Genomic DNA, 15,735 nt, shown 5'->3' on the forward strand with positions numbered 1-15,735 from the left:
TGCATTTTTTAGAGTCAGAAGTAGCACTTAATATGCAGCAATGAAGTAGAAAAGGGTTAGCAAATGCATTGTGTCAATAGTCTGCCAAAATTATTACTTCTGCAAGCTTTTAACTGTGACTATTTTCAACCATGCCTAAATGAGCCCTTAGTTGTTTTGAGTTAACTAGTTGTTTGCCCTTCCACCTGGAAGTGAACCCAAGTGAAAAAATGTTTGGAATTAGTCAATATATGAAACATGTGATGAAAAAGCCTCTAGGTGACCACATTGGTTGCACAGCTTTGTACAAACATTTATTTTTCCCAGGATTGATGTGTATTGAGTGCAGCTGCCTGTTCCGCTCACTTGCTTGTTTTACTCTTCAAGAGTCTATTGTTCATCTGTTCTACAAACACTGTAAGGATCTGTTCAGATCTGTAGACCTAAAAGTTGCTGTGAGTTTCCCTTTATATCTCTGTCACAACTATTAGGACAACAGGAGGAGTTTTATACTGTGATTGAGGTTGTGCCATCCCATTCATTTGCTGAAAAGGTGTTACTGAGGTTCAAGAGGGTATAGGGATTTAGTGGTGTATGTGTGGTTGGTGTTTCATGTTGGGTGATTGCATATGGCTCCAGCTGTGATAACCATCCTTAAAAATATTTTTAATGATTTATCGAAGTTAAGGGAGAAAAAGAAGAATGTAGTTGAAAATCTAACATATAAAGAATGAAACTTTATAGGATATTAGGTTGCCCTCCAGTACTGAAAAATGTAATCACAGAAGAATCTCTTTGTTGGTATTAAATATAAATAGTGCACTGGGAGAGGAAAAAATAAGTTAATTTGTATGGTCTGGAACTTTATTTTTGAAGTTCGATTCTGCTTCCTTTTAGATAAAGCACAGCCAGCAGACACCAATGAGAAGAAATGACAGGGAGAAAATGTGTCTTGTGCTGGTTTTCACATATAGCTCACAGTGGGAAGGCGAGGACCTAGCTCTTGGTTTGAAAAAACACTTGGGGAAATGGAGAGATTTTACCAGCATTGCACTGCTTATGACATTGCTCCTGTATGGCCTCTAGGACCTGCAGCAGGAGTCAAGTTTTGTGTCTGTATATTGCAAGAAGTTGGGATTGAGTTTTCCTAGGGGAATGATGTCCTTTGGGTGCTCTTCTCTGTAAACTTAGGCAGGAGTCCTCACAGTTTCCCCAGTGAAGGACTCCCCCAGGGAGCCCAGGAGATGGTGAGGGAGGGAGCAGCCAGGATTACACTGTGCTTCTTCCAATTGTTTTTAATTTAGTGACCACGTCAGTGCTACCAGCCAAGGAAACATGCCCATAAACCTGGCTGTGAACATCTGTCTCACATCTCTAACATTTCTGCCTGTTATCCTGCCAGTGGGTAGCATTACTGCAAAATGCTTTGTTGAAATCAATCCTGCTTTTACCACCTGTTTTATCTCCAGTTTGTGGTTACATTTGTTTGCAACTCTATATAAGAAGCTGAGCTAGGTCCCTCCCACATTGCAGCATTTAGAAAATGGGTTCCATGTAATCACACTTTTAAACTCTAACTAGGTGTCCCAGAAAACTATTTCATTCTCTTTAACAGAGGCTTGTTTTCCTGCTGTGGCTCAAATTCTCCCTCTCTGGCTCAGAAGGAGTCACAGAGATGACTTACATAGTCATAGCAGGGAGGACTGTTTTCTTGCCAAGTGTGTGACGATATATACCCCATGGTGGCCTGTTACAGGCAACGTGGGACTGCAGTTATTCAGAAATCCTGTCTTAAATATCACAAATTCCTTAGTCTGGAGAGTGAAGCTGTAGGGCCCTCTTCTGGAAAGAGAATAGCAGCTCTGCTTGTCGTGAAATGTGTTCCATATATTCTGGTGGAAACTTGCAGTGAATGCTGCTGTCATCTGTCAAAGTATCATACATGTTTTGTGACACTCTGGGCATCTTCCATTGGTGCTCAAACCTGATTGCTATCTGCAAGCTTGGAAATGAGAAAGGACTGTCTTTTAAACACCAGCCCCGCATATGGCTGCTGACCTTTCCACTTCTGTCCCTGATCTTCCAGAGTGGTTTATTCTCTAGCCTAGTCATGGATATTAGCTCCTAAAACCAACCTCCCTGCTCTGTTTAGCTAGGCTCAGGGCGAGTGGCATTTCTTTCATGTGTGGGAGAGTTGAGCTTATGCCATGTATGCCATGGTTATGCCATGACCTGAGGACCTGCCAAATCCCCTTCTCTCCTCCAGCTGCTGACCTGAGTTCCTTATGCCCCGGCCCAACTGCACTCCCACCGAGGAGGAGGGTGATTCTGTGGCCTAACCTCCCTGCAGCATTGCCCTCTGCTCCCTGCCTCTTGCCTCCTGACCCTGGCATGGCTTCCTAAAGGCTTCAAACACCTTTTGCGTCTTTGTGCCTGCTTCAAGGAACTGAAGGCTTCATCTTGACCACGATGTTACACATGTGTTTAGAGTGAGCTGGATGTAAACAGGCACCTGCTTTATGCCAGATCTGTGGACAGGAGATGTCAGAGTTCAGCTCATGAGTATGCCTTAAAAGTTAGTGAGAGGACCTGTGTCTGGTTTCACTCTGGGCAGGCAATGGCAAGATCTGGATATTGGATCTTTTGTACTGAACCACACTAAGGCAGCTGACAGAGTGATGACAGGCATGGCATGACAGCAGTTCAGGAATCTTTGACCCAAGCTTTGCATAGCTCCCCAGCACAAAACCTTTCACGCTGTGCATCTCAAGTGTATTTGAGTATCCAACTCTGTCTCTCTTAGTCACACCCAGAAGCTCTGGATCTCTTCCAACAGACAAAGACCCGTTTCTGACATTAAACACTCTTCTTTGAGAGAGGATGATGCCTGTTTGCTACTCTGTACTCTGATAGCTGTATGGTACAAGATGAAATCAAGTTAACAGCAACAAATCTCTTTGAAGCCCAAGTTAAGAGAAAGATAATTGTCATTATTATATAATTTTTGTTATTTTTGTTATAGGTGTTTGCATATATTCACCTTCTGTTCTAATCTCAGTCCATATGTGCCTCTCCTGTGACAGCTTTGTGTCCTAAGGCACCCCATCTATTTAGCTGCACCAAATAATCTCTAAAATTACAGCCTAATCACACTTTTTAATAATGTACAGTTAAAACATTCTACTTCCCATACCTTAAATATTGAACTTCATATATAAACCAATCAAGGAAATTCTTGAAAATATTTACAGTATCACAAATTCCAAGAATCAAAAATATCAGATGAAAGATACTGTGAGTATACTTGGAAAGCATAGCATACATTTGAAACGCGATTTCAGAACAATTGATACTATATGAACTTTTTCCTTCCTAGCTATTTTTGGGAGTTTCATTTACAGATGTAAAAATGACTAATTGGTATTAATATTCTATAAGGTAATAGTCAATCTCATAAGTTGACTTAGCGTTGTAGCTACATCTTCTATTGGTTTATTAAAAATGTTATTAATGGGTTCTGGAGCTTACTTAATCCTGACATGGACAGTTTGCTTCATTTTCTAGTTAAAGGACTCCCCTGATAATTCCTCCTTGCCACTGATTTGAGAGGATGTAGAAGGTAAAGAGATGTCTAAAGAGTTGACAAAAATTGACAAGACACTGATAATTTGAGGAGGAATGTTTCAAGAGAATATGTTATTTGTCTTTCCTTATTTGCTGCTTTTGAACGGATGTGCAGGACTTTTAGGAGCAAAATTTGTGTTTTGAAAGAATGTCTTTCCCTTACCATGGAATCTATGAAGGCAGAAACAGCGAGCAGAAGGTTTCAAAGTTCAGAGTAAGCAATGCTGGATAGGAGCGTGCTGAGGGTGTTGAGGGAAATGCTGTTGGTTTTGGAACATAAGCTGCTGATGAGCTGTTGAAACCTATTGAACCCAAAGCACTGAACTGTACTGTGTGTGCTGCTAGCATGGACCCTGAACCTCACAAAGTGGAATAAGCAGCTAAAAGATAGAGCAAACCCTTCGTCATCTCCAGCAACAGAGAGATACAGATCAGAAGATCTGGAGTTAGCACAGGAACACAGTAAACACCTAGCAGTATTAAACCAAAACCTGTTACACACTGGCTTAATCTCTGAATATTCTCGTTCACAGGATTACTATAAACTAATTTTTTTTTAAAAAAAAATGTGTCTTTACTTTCTAATGTGATCTACTAAACATGAGAGCTTGGATTCTAGAAAAAACAGCATCACTCAGGAGACCAGTTATTTGAATCAGCAGCAAAACTTACGAAGAAGGATCAGGTAGCCCATTGTCCTGCCCCAGGGGCAATAATTTATAAAACTGCAAAATCCCAAACCTGTAAGCTTTGGTAGAGCTTTATATTTATTATATGCAGTGTATAAAGTATTAGAAAAAGAAACTCAATTCACCTTAGTTTACTTCTCTCCCTCCAGCACAAAGGACGCATAGAAAATTGAATTCCATTTGATTTCCATAGTGTGCTTCAACTAAAATGCTATATGGAATCTATAAAACAGTGTGGGAATTGTACTTACAGAGCTAACATAACTTTTTGCTATTTCTTTCTGCAATAGTGCTTTGCTTGGCCCGCCTTATGTATAGCATACAGTGGCACAGCTTTAAGAGTCCTGTTGGTCTTATTCCACCTTATGCCTTGCTGGCAAAGTCTCCTGTTTTCCAGGCTGCAGGGAGTCACTCCCTTTCTGTGCCCTTTTCAGCCATCCTAAGTGTTTAGAGTTGTGTTCCAAATCCGCAGTTGTAATTAAGATCAAGGTTACAGAGCTGTTCCACAAGCACATATTTAGACCCTCTTGAGTAAAGGTCTAAAAATGTGTCTAAACGAAAATATGACAAGGCAGCACCACCCAGCGATACCTTAGTTGTATTGGAACAGACTAATGTCATGCTGGAAGCAGTACAGCCATGGGGACATTTTAGCTTTGTTGGGTCCCTGCATGTTAGCCTAGGTACAGTGTTTTTGGAAATTTGGCACCTTCCCTAAGCACTCGCACTGATTTGTTCAGAGCTAGTCTAAGTAGCAGTGTATAGCTTTGTAGGTTTGAGTTCTGTGAATATATCCCTCTTCCTATGCCCCAGACCTAAATGCAGTACTGTTGGGTTGAGTTGGGATATTACTGTCTGATTTTCAACATTGAGGCTCAGAACACACACTCATTTTAGTTGGAAATACAGAGCTGAAAACAGTGTCTATAAGGCACAATTCTGCACTGCTAAGGTCAGTTGAATTTTCACCGTTGATTTCCATTGGGGAAAATTCAGGAATCTCAGCAGCTGTCACTGCAGTATTACTGTAAGATAGTGGTAGGTAGCTGCAGGCAATGTGATTGGGAAGAACAAATTTGAGCAGACAGGGGTTAGATCAATATCTGAAGGATGATTATCTTGGTCAGCATAGTATTTTCCATAGCCTAATCCAATCTAAACAATCTCTAAATATATCACAGACTGTGAAATTTCAATCCCTGTCCTGTCAGCCTGTTCATGTGAAGATGGATGACATGTCTGATGAAGTCAAAGGGCTTGATCCTGCTGCTGCTGAAGTAACTAATAAATCTCCCATTAACTTCAGAGAAGCCCTGAAAAAGTCACTTTGTCAAACTGCTCAACTAGACAGTGGTAGCAGATCCTTTCCAGGTGTAATGGGTTCACAGCAATTACATGTGCACGGGCCTTCTCCCCAAAAGACAGGATCATTTCTGCAATCATTTGGGAATTAAAAAAACAAACCAAGAAGAAGTAGAGATGAGGTTCAGAATTGGAGGCTGTCATTTTAGGCAGCCCTTGACCAGGACAGGCAACACAGCAACTTATTGTAATAATTTTTTTGGAGGGGTCAGGTAATCTCAGATGTAAGTAGATGTGCTCATGTGCTCCACTGCAACCTCTCACCTACAGCCAGGTATGTGCTTGGAGGAGGCAGGCACTGCTGGAGAGCCAAATCTGTATCTGGAATGACATGAAGTTAAAGAAATGAGAAAACTGGGAAAAATTTGGCTTTCACATTGATAATTTCGCCTGGGATTCAGCTGAAGTTTTGCAGAAAACATGGTCATTGGGACTGACAGCTTGGCAGCTGGGAAGCCCCCAAAGTGGAGCAGCAGCCCAAGGAGGGTGCAGAATGTGGGCAGGCTTTGGGGTGGCTAACACCCAGGCATCCTTACGCGGCAAATAAGAAACGGATGAAGTGTTAGAGATCTTGTTACAGATCTAAGATCTGATACAATTAATTACTCTTGCAGTAATAAGATCATAGATAAGCTTCCATTGTCATAGTGGGAAGAATATGAAAATAAAGAGTGAAAATTCACCCAGCAGATCTGCCCAGCAGGCTGCAGGCTGGGACTGTAATTTGGATTTGAGCTGTCTTTGGCTTGCCCTCAATGCAATCGCATACATATACACATAAATATCTTCCTATATATTGATTAAATAAATACTTTTCCAAACAAAAAATAACAAAAATGATATGATAATGAGGTTAAAATTTCAGGTATAAATATAGCCATCTTTTAAAAAAAGTCTTTAAAACCCATTAGCATTGATCACAGGAATTAATTCTGACTGCTATTCAAAGCCTAGTGACTTAATTATATTAATCTTTTAAATATTTAGCTGCTGCGTGTTATTTAAAACTCTAAAGAGCTACAAACAGCTTTGGATGCCTGTAAGGCTTGAACAGATGTTTTCCTTGTCATTACAATACATTATTTTTTCCTTCTCAGTTCCAAAAATCCTGTCAAATATCATCAAATTATGAAAATTTTCTAAATGATAAAGTTGAGCTGAATTGTACTGTGAAAAATCAGTCAGTATTCACCTTTTGGGGGGTACGGTCAAATGACAAATTAATGGGTACAGAAATACAAACCCACTTTTTTTTCTGTGTACTGTCATCTTGGATCCAGGAGCACACAAAATGACTGTACCTTTTCCAAGACAGCTCAGGGCTGGAGCCAGCCTACCTGCTAATGCTCAGTGCAGAGATGAAATTGGTATGTGATGGGGGATCTGTGCTAAGTTCCTCAGGATTTTTTAGGTATAGCAGTAACAACTCATTCTCTATAGCAACAACACTTGTAAGTAAAGTACATCAGAGAGGCTGGCCAACTCATTGATTAAAATAGGGTGATGTGGCATTGGAAAAAGTTGCCCAGAGAAGCTGTGGATACCTCATCCTTGGAGATGTTCAAGTCCAGGCTGAACGAGACTTTGAACAACCTGATCTAGTGGGAGATGTCCTTGCCTGTGGCAGGTGGGTTGGAACTAGATCTTAACGGTCATTTCCAACTCAAACTCATAATTCTATGATTCTATGATTCATAATAGCCTTATGACTTCTTCTATGCAGGAGCATTTTCCTTTGCTCCTAGTTGGGAGGCTGAGGCAGTGCTGCCTCAGGGCAATCAGGTTGCTAGATCAACTAATACTTGTGTGATCTGCTCTGGGCAAGATCAGTACCCTGGTTTGAAATTAACTGTTTTTATCTGGAAAATTGAAACTTACTTTTAAGAGAAAGAATTTTGATCTGTGCCATGTTTCAAGAGTGGACTTGATGCACTTGCTGATGAGTATTTAGCTACAGCTTACATTAATGTTACTTTGGTTTCACAAAAAGATTAAATCAAATTGTCCATATCTGCCACATGTTGGATTATGCTACATGCACACTGTTATTTCTACAATGACAATTCGGTGATGTCATGTCTGCTTTGTTCTTTGGACATTCCTCCCCACATCTGGCATTTTGGGAAGAACTTAACGTTCGCTAAACTGGCCACATATTACTCTAACATCTAATTCTTCTTGTACAAATTAGGGCTCTGATCCTACGAAGATTTTTCCTGTGCTTGCTTTCATGTACAATGGGTTGTTCCATTGAACTTGTAAAATGAATGAAGTTATGCTTATGTATAAGTGCTAGAAGGATTCTTGCCTAAATAATGAAAATGAACACTGACAGTATATAATTATCCCTAACCTTCAGCTATAAACACAGCAGAATGCACCTCCAAAATAAACGTAGGAAATGGAATGAAATGGAGAAGTCTGGGACAGTATTTTTACTTTGCCTCATTCACAGCTATTTTGCACTGCTAGTAATAACTAAGATGGTAATTGCCTGCTGCATGTGCTATACATGAACTCTGGCACATAATTTGATTTCCACATCCATTTCATTCATTTTTGCCAATAGATGTTAAAAGTGAAGGAGAGGTGGAAAGAAAAGTCTCTAAATAATTTCAGTGCACTTTGGAGACCCCAATTTATTGCTAACAGCCATCCATTACTTTAAGAAACATAATAGACATGATTCTCACCATACACACTGTCCCTTTCTTTCAGAATGACTTTAACATTGTCAGTCTAGATACATTTTGTCACTTATATGTCCTTAGTCCTCGAGTTTTAAATCAATTCAAGTTTATTCAGAGTTGGCTGAAATATAGAATTTCAAGTTGGCAGACAATAATTGTTGCTCAAAAATATCTAATGATCTGGAACTCTGAAAAAAAATTGCTCTCAGAGGCCCCATGGTGTGAAAGAAAATGGCATTGCTGTTTCTTTCACCCCTAACAAGAGAGGAGTTGGCTGAATGCACAGGCTTCAGAAGTTTCCAGGTTGACTGTCCACCATGTTCCCTGGGCTGGGTACAACTTTCGCAGGGCCCTGGGCTGTGCTCTTGTGATTTGAAGACTGGTGTGATAAGATGTAAAGTTTTATAGATCAAGGAATTGATTTTCTTTCTGGGAATGGACCAGGAGAGTTTGTGCTGCTACTTCTAGCTTCAGCATCTTCGTTCTGCCATCAGAACATGGAAGCCTGAAGACCTGTGACTGGAGCTCGGTTCCTGCAGCGTTCAGGCAGCTGGCTTCACAGCACTATCATCTTTCTCATACAAGAGATACTGCTCAAGGGAGCCATGCATGTGAGGGATGCCAACCCTCTAGTGTGAAGCCAGGGCTCTGAGAGCCCCGAGGTCTCCAAGGGCAAACAGGCCCAGGTCTTGGCTCTGCAGAGCAGAAGTGGCAAGACTGAGGTGCCTGGGTTTCTCCAGTTTTTCTAGAAGCATTACATCGTCTCTGATGCCAGACAGGTTTCTGTGGGAGAGATGCCTTTGGTCTACCAAGAGCTCAAGAAACTTGAGGTGTTTCAGTTGAAGGACTTCAGTGCAAACTCCAGCTTTTCAAATGAACTTCATCAAAACTTTTCTGATCTGTTGTAGCTAGGACATGTGATACAATGTTAGTCTGGACTAAGAAAATGTATTCTGAAAAGAAATATGATTTAAAAAATATATTAAATGAACATGAGTGAAATTTTGAGTTGTTTTTTTAAATTAGGAACTGGGGATAGGTTATCAAATGCTCCCTGTTTAAGAACATCAGGAAGGACCAAGCACTTCTAAACAATAAACAATATACAAATTGATGGTTAATGTCTTGAGGGCTTTTCTAGATTGTATATGATGGAGTAAAAATTTTATGAGCTTTCTAGAGATTAAAGATATTTAAAAGTATTTTGGATTTCTGTTGCTCACAGATTACTGAGACTAGAGAAAACAGGGAGCTGGAACACTTTTAAAAAAAAAACATTTACAAAAGACAGGTCTTTTCTTTAAATCATTTTAATCTCACATTTTTCAGAAAGTCCTGTGGGAGTAAGATGGAGTTGCAATTACCAGCAGACACTGCCAGAAGATTCCTTGGCCTGTTCATTAGCCCATCAGTCTTCCCCAGAGCAAACCATGATGGTCCCTGGGACACCTGCAGACAACCTTTACAACACCACAGAAACTGTTTCTAGATGTAAAGGTTGCTGTTAAACAATCTGTGCTGAAGCGAGGTGAAGGAGCAGGGAAAGCAGCTTTAAAGCATTCTTTTAACTCTAATGGAACTCTTCTGCTTGGAAAATGTTTTTGTGGCTACATGTTCCTTCATGATCCTCCCACTTCAAGGTGAAATGTTTTTTTCACATTTTCCACAAAGTGTTCACCTCAGGTGAATCACAATTCTGAAATTCTAAATTATATATTCTTTGAAACTCTAAGGACATCAGTCTCGTGCTTTCATTTTGGATTATTTCTGATTCTAGTGAATGATTCTGTGCAGATTACAGATTTATTTTGCCTTGTTGATTGAATCTTTCCAGATATGTCTACAGTATGTGGAAATGTTAATATAATCCACATGGGGCATTGCATGAGGCAGCAGTCCTGCAGCTAGGATAGTAGGCAGTCATATAATTAAAAATTGAACCACAATACATCAGCATAGGGAAGCCAATTTAATATGACAAGAGCAATCTGAAGTCTGGCACTTTCTTGGTTTAGGACTTCTCTTTACAAATTTTAAGTGAATTAATCCTATTTGATAATTGCATACCTTTTTTGTACTAGAGGGAAAAGTCAGAGGATACATTTCTAGAATAAACGAAGAACATCTTTAGATGCAAGAACATCTTTAGAAAACAAAAAGGATCTTCAGTTCATTACTTTACATAAATCATTTCTCCAGCTTAGTATTTGCTCTTCATACCTACTGATGCAGAAAGTAAAATTTGATAGACTGCACAGTTTTATTTGGCAGAGGAAAATGTTCATTCTCTTACTTGCTGACAGCTTATACTGGGCCCAGACACTTTCTGGGTGGCTGAGAGGAGCGCTTTCAGCATAGCAGAGCTTTCTAAAGCAAGGATATCTAAACGGGTATTGAAGTTTATTGGCAGTTTCACAATATTGAACAAAATAAGAAAATCATCATCTATTTATGTTGCTTTTGTCTGGGGTTTCTGAGCACTACGTGACTTTGAATTTTGAACCAAGATAAAACTAACTAGAACGCAAATATTTACATTTTTCCTCTTGGACATTTGATAAGAAGCAGGAGGGTGGGCCCCCCTCACTACAAAAAAGACACTGAGGTCCTGGACTGTGTTCAGAGAAGGGCAATGAAGCCGGAGAAGGGGCTGGAGAACAAGTCTTGAGAGGCTGAGGGAACTGGGGTTATTTAGCCTAGAGAAGAGGATGCTGAGGGGAGACCTTGTCACTGTCTGCAACTACCTGAAAAGAGATTGTAGAGAGGTGGGTGTTGGTCTCTTCGCCCAAGTGAGAGGTGATAGGACTAAAGGGAATGGCCTCAAGCTGTGCCAGGTGAGGTTCAGACTGGACATTAGGAAAAACTTCTTCATGGAAAGGGTTATCAAACACAGGAACAAGCTACCCAGGGAAGTGGCTGAGTCACCTTCCCTGGAGGTATTTAAAAGACAGGGAGATGAAATGCTTAAGGGATATGATTTGGTACTAGACAGGTATGGTTGGACTTCATGGTCTCAAAGGTCCTTTCTAACGTAGGGATTCCATGATTCTATGTTTTTCAAGTTTAAGTCTCTGATTTTGGGCTCACACTAAGTTAACCAATGCATAGAGCCTCTGAGACTGTAGGTGCTATGCGATGGGCCATCTCAGAGCACAGATGAAGCAGATGTGTACTCCTCCCTAATTATTCATAATTTATATGGGCCTAATTTATCTAAATAATCCCTGATTAACTGAGCAATTTCTGATATGCTCTTTCCTTAATCTGCCACCACCTCAGCTCTAGTGGGTGACTATGGGATTACAGCCTTTCGACAGCCAGGTGTTCTAGTCAGGCCATAAAGATAGTAAGTGTTTCTTGACATCTTCCATTTCTGGCTTTCCCTTTTTACTGAGAGCTGCAAGACCATTTCTATGACCTTCCTCTGAAAATCCATATAATAGATTTATAAAATGCTTTCTTCTTATTTCTTTTATTACTTACATATTACATCTCATTTTGTGTTGATTTTCATTGTCTTTGTATGATTCTGCTTTATTTTAATTCTTGTCCTTATTGCTTTGATCTATGTTTTGCTGTCTAGTTCCTCTTTATATTTCAGGTTATTGAAGATTCCTGATTTAGCTGTGCCTCTTATTTGATCTGCTTTTTCTTTTTTTTTTCCCTTTGCCCCATGATATTCTGTTCTAATGCTTCAAATTTTGTTTATTTTTATTTTTAAATGGAATCACTAGTTTGCCTGATTCCTTTCTTTTATATATTTATCTACAAGACCTTAACTACCAGCTCCCAGAATTTATTCTGTTTAGCTTTTTTGAAGGCTTTTATTCTGTATTTCTTCTTTGTTATAAGAAGAGCCCCTACCCACCTAGTCAGTCTAAGCCCCTGTCTGCCACTTCCATGATTTCCCTGCTGGTGAAAAGCAGATCCAGAAAAGCCTGTGTTCCAGATGTGCTTTATAAAATTTGCCCACAACACCTGCTGGAAAGTCTGGGCAAGATTCTATAACCCAATAGAGACTTATGTGAGTGAATGAATGTAAGCACAAGCCTGAGATCACTACCTTGTTTTCTTTATAGGCAGGATTAAATAACAATTCAAGGTAAGTAATAGTAGTAAGAAGTGATTTTTTTTAAGTGTCATTCATCTCATACTAAATTTGTATCTGAATCAATGAATGATGCCCTAAAAGTTTCTCATTACTGAGTACGAGGTGAGCCTTGGGTTGCTAGTTCATGTATAGATTTCAGTGCCAAAGGTCTCCCAGGTTTTACCTTCTGATGTCTGCTGCAGCCCCTTAGTGGTAGATACCTGGGGAAAGTGTCCCTTTAACAGTCAGCCTTGTGCTTTGCATGGCTCTCTTAGCTGTAGAGAAAAAAACCTTCATCCATCCAGTGCCAGGTTTAGTGGACAGTAATGTGCAGAGGTGCACTTATCTCCCTGTGTGTTAGTTCAGGGGTTGCAGCCTCATGGTTAAGATCTTAAGCTCTCCTTGATGTTTTCATGGTCATCCTCCCATACAAAATGATGGTAGTTGCCTGCAGTTACCTGCTCTGCATTGCTATTCGTCAGGCAGGAAAGGTGAAGACCTTAACAGATTAGTTATCGTATACTAGTCTGAAGACTTTCTTCATTTATATCTGGTTCATTTAAATGGCTGCTTAAGGTACTAGTTGTCTTGTTCAACAGGTTGACTGAGCTTACACAGGCCACATTCAAGGGAAGTGAGAGCCAAAAGCTGTTAGAGCATTGATCCCAAGGCTGTTCTCAGTCTTGGAACAGGTCCCAGTCAAATGTAATTTCTTCGTAGCACAAGGACTCACATCTTGGGAACAAAACCAAATGCTGTCAAACTGTGAGACAGTTGACTTTTCTGGTTACAATGTAATTAATGTTATTTAAATCTCAGAAAAGAAAGCAAAGAAACCACAAAAGTTCAAGTTTAGGACTACCCACCTTTCTTTCACTACCTATCTCAAGGGAAGTGAATCCATTAGAAATATGGTTCCAGATGCCAAAAACAATGAAAATGCAGACTTTAAAGTCTAGCCAAATTGCGGTTAAAGTTATTTCTCAGTGGACCATACTCGCTCATTAATTTTAAAGCTGGACATTCTCTAAACTCTGTGGTTGCTTTGCAACAATGGGTAAGATCTCAGTGATTAGAAGTCTTACATTTCACTGGGGTTTTTTTTTCTGATATATCCAGCTGAATGAAAATTAGGATCTTAGAACTTTGTTGCTTTCTGAAAGAAAAGCAAAGGAGTAATATTAACATGTTGTAAATGGACACAAGTATTGAAAATAGAGTAAGGAAATTTAGAGTACATAAATCAGTGAAGCTCAATGGTTTGAATCCTGTGTACATGTATGGTTTGGATCATGTGTATGGTGTTCTAGGATTTTCATTTTAATAGGTGGAAAAGTGCTGTGGTCAAATGATTTCAGCATAATTAAATTCATAGGAAAAAGTTTGATTTCAATATGATTGTCATGAACAGGTGATTTTTTGGAGGAAATAAGGAAAGCAGCATGTGAAAGACTTGCACTTTTGTATAAAAAAATGTGAAGTGTCCTGTTTTTCAGAAGTATTTGCATAAATAAATCAGTAAACACACCAACAGGACAGTGTGCTTCCAAAGTAGAAATAGTCATTTATGAAAGACCATCCACAAAATCCAACTCTTACAATAAAAGATGCTACGGAAAAGCATAAGGAAGGCTTGTAGTTACTTTGAAAATAGGTTGTTTTTTAAAAATGCACTGATTTAGTAGAAGTAATTTGTATTTAGAACTTCAAAGGAATACAATGAATAGAAGTATAGGACTCTGGTGAAAAGCACAGAGATTTTATGGCAAACTTATTTTAGGTTATGTTTTGTTAAGAAAAAGCAATATTCTATCGAACTTATGTTTAAAAGCCTGAGATACCTTGTTCAGGATTTTTCCTGCAACATACCTTGACTTCTGCTTGTGATCTTTGTGTTGTACAAGAAAATGGTCTTTTGTGTAGTCTAAAGATATTGTCACATTAAAATATTACAAATTTAAACTAGAACTTCTTAAAGAAGCTTAAGGTTTTGCTCAGAAAATTGATCACTGCAATGCAGGGAGTATCTTTACATCTAATCTTATTCTTGCATTCCTTAGCTCTTATGCTGTTAGATACTCCTTTACATCTGCTGATGGCCACTGTGGTGGAAAGGACACTAGATGAAGTAAGTCTTGTCCTGACCAGTGTGGATTTCGGCACAAGAGACCTCCTGGCCCTGCTGATGTCACTGTAACAATTTCCACACAAAGTAGGTGAACTCTCAGGTAATCCTGAGTTGCTTTTTGGGGTGTCTGTGTATTCAGGCTATGATAAGAGATGAATGTTACTGGCACTGCAAGCAAGCAGTAGTGCAACCTGCATTGCTCCTGGACAAACGTGGGATTGCCCTCTCCTCTCCCATTTGAAAGACTGTTCAGTTGTGTCTTCTTCCACTGCAAAATCACTTGTGAGCTCACTCAACACGTTGCTTCAAATCCCATAGATGCCACTTGGCTAAAACTAGTATGACTCTGCTGTTGACCTCTCTTGACCACATACCTGCCTGGGCTGCCCCCACCTTTTCTTGTCCTCGGTCCTCTGCATGGTCAGCAGATCTACAACATTTCTATAGCTGTGCTTCTAGCTCCAAAGCACATTTGCCAAAATGCCTTTCTCATATACTCCATTCCTTCTGTTGCTGTAAAAATGACATTAACTCAAATGAAATCACTTAAATTTGGATTTTCATTCTCAGCTTTGAACAACCAGACTTTAGTTGGTTTAAGGAAGACTTTTTATATTACTTTCATGTATCTCTGATGGTATTATTTCCTTTGCCTTTTTTTTTAGCCCCACAGCTATATAAAAACTGAAAAAAAGTCATAAATATCACTACACATGAAACAATATACAAAGTATTCTCAAAGCTGGGCAAGTAATTCTAGATAAGTGCCAAATGCTTTATTGCTTCTTAGGAACTGTTACAACCTGTGAAATTGTGGCTGGATTAAAAAAAAAATCTTTTATTCACTTAATAGGCTAGGAAGTATTTTTTATGTATATTGACTGTAAAGAATTATTTTACTGTTAATATAGACATTAACTTTAAGTTGAACTAAATTTTTTGGGATATATAAATAGGCAGTGGGCTTTATCTTCCTGAAGGGGGCATTAAAAACCCCAACTGGATCCTGTCAATGTACTGAGGGTTGTTGAGGTTACAGGACCACATGAAACTTCCTATAAGATTAGCCTATGGATGTTTTGACTAATTTTTATTTCCCTTTTCCAGGTGGGTGAACCACAGGGCTTTTACAAAAAAGGAAAGTTTTAAACAGCTAATTAGGCCAAGGCTTTT

General features: G+C 39.3%; 1 long non-coding RNA gene across 1 annotated transcript in view; it reads left to right on the forward strand.

Moving 5' to 3' along the window:
* LOC138718640 (uncharacterized) overlaps window positions 1-9,940 on the forward strand; it is a 44,029-nt gene extending 34,089 nt beyond the window's left edge. Inside the window, exon 3 of the long non-coding RNA XR_011337132.1 lies at window positions 9,674-9,940. This is a non-coding gene — a long non-coding RNA (uncharacterized lncRNA). The remainder of the gene's footprint in view (window positions 1-9,673) is intronic.
* The last annotated feature ends 5,795 nt before the right edge of the window (window positions 9,941-15,735 follow it).

This window comes from Phaenicophaeus curvirostris, chromosome 3 (assembly GCF_032191515.1).
Source record: "Phaenicophaeus curvirostris isolate KB17595 chromosome 3, BPBGC_Pcur_1.0, whole genome shotgun sequence".
Classification (NCBI taxonomy): Eukaryota; Metazoa; Chordata; class Aves; order Cuculiformes; family Cuculidae; genus Phaenicophaeus; species Phaenicophaeus curvirostris.